We start from the raw sequence: 5,577 nt of genomic DNA, 5'->3' as shown, positions 1-5,577 counted from the left end.
TCCCACACCCTATGTACTCTCCCACTAGGCCCTGAAAGTGGGCTGATCATATAATTTATCAACCACACTGAACTCTTTTAAGAGCATGAAGGGAACCCTCTTCATAATTATACCAGGATGACTGTCCTAGACCTGGATTATCTCAGGAAACCAGGACATAGGGTCATCCTACCTAGGAGTGTCCAAACCAAGATTTAACCGTGCTCAAGACCACTTGCCTAGACCTGGGGGTATAGCTCAGTGGTAGAGCACATGCTTAGCATGCATGAGACCCTGGGTTCAATCTCCGGTACCGCCATCTTCAGGCTTCCCTGGTGGCTAAGATGGTAAAGAATCCACTTGCAGTGTGGAAAACCTGGGTTTGATCCCTGGGTCAGGAAGATCCCCTGGAAGAGGGCATGGCAACCCACTCCAGTATTCTTGCCTGGAGAGTCCCCACAGACAGAGGAACCTTGTGGGCTACAGTCCATGGGATTGCAAAGAGTTGGACATAACTGAGCATCTAAGCATAAGACTACTTGGCCACTCTGTGACTCTGGCCAAGTTACTCAGTTTCTCTTTGCCTGGAACTCTTCATCTGTAGAGTGGACTAACTAACATAGAGTTTGTTGAAAAAGCACTCAAATATTGGCAAGTGGTCTTGAGCATGGTTAAATCTTGGTTTGGACACTCCTAGGTAGGATGACCCTATGTGCTGGTTTCCTGAGATAATCCAGGTCTAGGACAGTCGTCTCAGTATAATTATGAAGAGGGTTCCCTTCCATGCTCTTATTATTATTTTTATTAAACTCTATTGCCCTGCAGAGTATGGGAATCAGCCAGGTTGGTATCTTAGCAGCTGTAAAGGAATTGAGGGATGTTCTTTATGTCATAATTTTCTTGGTTTATAATACTTTTTGGCTTTACTAATGCAAATACTTAACTCCTATCTGTCTTTTTGTGCCAGTAGACAAAAGCCTTTGTAATGTAGAGATGATTCCTGTGTGAGGGCTGCTTTCAAAGACACAATGGGTTGAAAGAAAGAGCCTGTTGCTTCACCTTCCCTTTTGCTCCTGGGGGAATATCCTTGAATATTAGACGAGTGTCTCATCTGCATCTAATTAGACATCCTACTACTGTTCCCAGAATATCAGCTCTCTTCGTTGTGAAACAGGCTGATTATTTTAAATCTAGCTCTGAATTAATTTTTTAAGTCAACATCTTGATGGTTTCAACTTGTTTCTGACCAAAACATTGAGTTGAATTTGATATCATAGTCACTTTGCTTATTCCACATATTTGGTACATGTGTCTTCTGTCGTGTCTGACTCTTTGCGACCCCATGGGCTTTTTGTGACCCCTCTGTCCATGGAATTTCCCGGGCAAGAATGTGGGAGAGGATTGTCATTTCCTCCTCCAGGGGATATTCCTAACCCAGGGACGGAACCGGTCTCCTGGGTCTCCCGCGTTGGCAGGTGGGTTTTTGACCGCTGTGCCGCCTGGTGGTGGTGGGAAAAGTGTGACTGCCTCTACCTAGACTGAATTCATGTCTGTCAGAGGTGGGGCAGAGCAGTGACTCCACAGCTGTGGGGCTCACTTTGCTTTATCGGATGAGTGGGAGAAGCCCTAGGGGAGCATGTGGCTGTAGTATTCTGTTTCTGAAAGACAAAGTGAGGCACACCGAAAGCACGTGGGGCTGTGCTGCTTGGCCACGTGGCCCAAGTTCAGTGGGCGATTGATCTCTACTTGGTAAACAGTAGGTGAGGCCTGGGTGAGGGCACAGTACAGTCTCATGGGCTGAGGTCGGCGGGAGCTCTAAGACAGCGTGTCCTCTTGGGGCAGAAGCCTATTCCCGACACAAGGGTTTAAATTCTCCGTCTACTGTCTACTAGCTTTGTGAATATGGGCAATCTGTATTCACCTTGCTAAGCCTCAGTTTCCTCATCTGTAAAGTGGAGCTAAAGGACCGACTCCCCCTCCCCCCTGCTGTGGTGATTACCAGGATTCCATGGGATAAAGCTTCAAGGGTCTCAGTGCAGGGTCTGGCTCAGAGTAAGTAAGGACTGTCCCACTGTCTCACACAGCCCCCAGGGAACTTGGAGAGACCTTGGCTGAGGCTCACTGGCTCTATGCTGCCCTCTGGTGGCATGAATTGTCATGGCCTGGTGTGGAGGAAGCTAGGAGAGGTTACCTTAACACATTATTATCAATATTTGTTTTTATTTATTTATTTGGCTGCACCAGGTCTTAGTTGCAGCATGTGGGATCTAGTTCCCTGACCAGGGATGGAACCCAGCCCCCCTCCATCGTGTGTAGTCTTAACCACTGGGACCAGCGGGGAAGTCCCTTAAGAGTAAAAAAATTGCTTTAGGTTTTATTGCTTTCTTAAGCACAAGCTGGAATCAAGATTGCTGGGAGAAATATCAATAACCTCAGATAGGCAGATGACACCACCCTTATGACAGAAAGTGAAGAGGAACTAAAAAGCCTCTTGATGAAAGTGAAAGAGGAGAGTGAAAAAGTTGGCTTAAAGCTCAACATTCAGAAAACTGAGATCACAGCATCTGGTCCCATCACTTCATGGGAAATAGATGGGGAAACAGTGGAAACAGTGACAGACTATTTTTTTGGGCTCCAAAATCACTGCAGAGGGTGATTGCAGCCATGAAATTAAAAGACGCTTACTCCTTGGAAGGAAAGTTATGACCAACCTAGATAGCATATTAAAAAGCAGAGACATTACTTTGCCAACAAAGGTCCGTCTAATCAAGGCTATGGTTTTTCCAGTGGTCACGTATGGATGTGAGAGTTGGACTGCGAAGATAGCTGAGCACTGAAGAATTGATGCTTTTGAACTGTGGTGTTGGAGAAGACTCTTGAGAGTCCCTTGGACTGCAAGGAGATCCAACCAGTCCATCCTAAAGGAGACCAGTCATGGGTGTTCTTTGGAAGGACTGATGGTAAAGCTGAAACTCCAGTACTTTGGCCACCTCATGCGAAGAGTTGACTCATTGGAAAAGACTGTGATGCTGGGAGGGATTGGGGGCAGGAGGAGAAGGGGACGACCGAGGATGAGATGGCTGGATGGCATCACTGACTCGATGGACATGAATTTGGGTAAACTCCAGGAGTTGGTGATGGACAGGGAGGCCTGGCGTGCTGCGACTCATGAGGTCGCAAAGAGTTGGACATGACTGAGTAACTGAACTGAACTGAACTGAATGACTTCCAAGATTATCTATTCAACTTTTCAGAAACAGGAGCACAGAGGAGGGCTCTAAAAGCAGTATAGTGTCTTCTTCATGTGGGAGAGTGAGCAGAAAAGCTGTGGTGGGCTTCCTTGCCAGTGAGGTTAGGGAGGTTCCAGCCATGGTTCTCTGGCAGACCAGACAGGAGGTGAAGAAGAGGGAGAGGAAGAGAGACGGATGAGCTGGAAGCGGAGGTTGGAGCTGTGCCTGGTTTTCCTGGACGTTCAACTGGGGCATGGCTGGTATTCCTGAGGCCCGTGTGAATTCCCTCACATCTCCACTTCTGGCCCCAGAGCTCTGTTTCTGCTGGCCTGTCTCATCGCACATGGACACAGGAGTCACGGGACAGGATACAATCAGGACTTCCTGCCGTTGCCTGAGAACAATTTACTATCTGCCAGGAGCCCGCTCCAGATCGATAGGCCTTGGTCGGAGGGGGCCCCCTCTCTGAGACTGGATGGGACACCTCTTTGGGGTATCCCCAGAGCCTGCTGTTCAGCCATCTGGCTTAGTGTTAGACTGACAGGAAATTTCAGCAGCTTCTTTGTTTCCACCGTGGACCTGTTGTTTCTCTTAGAGGTGTTGTCCCCAGCATCCAGGAGTTGGCGATACATAGCAAATACCTCGTGATGGAGCAGTGGCTGGCTCATGAATGAGTCACTATGCCCTTGAGGGTGACAGACAGCACCTCACCAAGCCTTGGCTCCCCTCAGTGCTCAGCACAGGGCTTTGCTTGCAGTGGTGTCTCAGTGAGTGAGCGCAGAATGCACGTTCTCAGGGGACTCCCTAAAACTAAGATTAATTCCTGGTGTTTGAGTACGTCCTAAGAGCTATCATAGGTTCTGGGAGATTTTTACAAAGATATAGTCCCTGGCATCTAAGACTATATCATGTTAGCTGTTCAAGTTCAAATAAAGACGTTAAATTGTAGGAAAAGTCCTATAGTAACTCAGGACCCAAGTGGGCCATCCAGACGGGTGTTAAAGTTGATACCCAAGTGGTAAAGCTTGCGGTGTGAGAGCTGCACAGAGCCCTGTGCTAGGGCTTCGTGCTGTGCTATTGCCATCTTGAAATTCTTAAAATTTGAACAGAGGGCCTTGCATCTTACTTTGTACCAGGCTTGCAGTTGTGTAGCTGGTCCCAACCCCAGTTGTGTATCTGGTTCTGGCTGCAGGCCCAAGATGATCAGGAAAAGCTCTGTGAGGGAGGTGTGGCTGGGTAGAGATGAGCAGCAGAGCTGGGCTGGAGCTCTCTGAGGATGCAGTTGTCCTGGTGTCAGGTCTGGGCAGCACTGCATACCTGCTCAGGACCTGCCTGTGGGAAGAGTGTGGAGTCCGGGACCTGGTGTTTGGATCCCGAAGTATGCCCATGTGTGAGGAAGCAGTGTGGCTCTGGAGGTGGGGCCTGCATGGGACCTAGTCTGCCTGTGGGCAGAGGAGTGTGTTCACATCTCCCCAGGGAGGCCCAGGAGAGCCGCTTAGAAGGCAGCCTGGCTTCGCTTTGCCACACTCGAGTCACCCTCCTTTCTGGAATGCAGTGGGTGGATGCTCATAAGGCTGCTGGGAAGCTCAGAGAAGAGAAACAACGAGAAGCAGCTCTGTAAGTGGGGAGAAGAGCCAAGCACAGCTCCTGGCACTGCGGGGCCCTGTTGATGTTTGGCAAAGTTTGGAACTGAGAGCCCGTTCTTAGTGGTCCAGCTGGTACCTGTCTGTTGCAGGACAGGGTCCAGATCATCCCTGAAGCATCCCCAGCCTCTGTTCTGCAGGGGCACACAATCCCTGCAGGGGATGAGATGTGTGCGCATAAGACCCCTGCTCCTTCTGCTGACACCCTGGGGCTTGAGGTCCAGCTCTCCTTATTCTTACTATCTGTGTTTCTCATGCAAATTGTGTCCCCTGTCTGGACCCCTTCAACACAGCACTGCTGGGAGGATGGAGAATGAGAGCAGGGCCAATGCCTGGGCTAGTGCTTGACCTGCTGTTGGGGGACATTATTACTGTTATTAAGAAGCCAGTCAGTGACTTGGGAGGTCAGAGAAGGGACAGGACTCATGGGCAAGCAGGGCTGGAGGAGGAGATGCTGGGATAAAGTAGAACCCTGAACTCGGGTGGGGAGATGAGTGTAGTGTGTCTAGAGTGAATGGAGGGCAAAATTAGCAGCTCAGGGATCGGCACAGAGAATCCTATACCCCCGGCCATCATGCTGTCAGGTGGAGAGGCCTTTGCATTGGCAGGGCTGGGCTTGGGAAGGGAGAGATTTGGGGGAGGCCAGGGAGGATCCTGCAGTCAAGTTTCTTATGGGGTTCCTGTCCTGCTGAGGCCCCACCCCAGCACAGTGTGCTGATCTGGGG

At 49.7% G+C, this 5,577-nt stretch overlaps 1 non-coding gene across 1 annotated transcript; it reads left to right on the top strand.

Moving 5' to 3' along the window:
- Positions 1–226: 226 nt before the first annotated feature.
- On the top strand, positions 227–298 carry TRNAA-AGC. The gene has a single exon. It is a non-coding gene; the product is annotated as a tRNA-Ala (tRNA).
- Positions 299–5,577: the final 5,279 nt, after the last annotated feature.

The sequence above is a fragment of the Oryx dammah genome, unplaced genomic scaffold (genome assembly GCF_014754425.2).
Source record: "Oryx dammah isolate SB20612 unplaced genomic scaffold, SCBI_Odam_1.1 HiC_scaffold_5, whole genome shotgun sequence".
Classification (NCBI taxonomy): domain Eukaryota; kingdom Metazoa; phylum Chordata; class Mammalia; order Artiodactyla; family Bovidae; genus Oryx; species Oryx dammah.
This window is presented reverse-complemented; position numbering and strand designations above follow the sequence as displayed.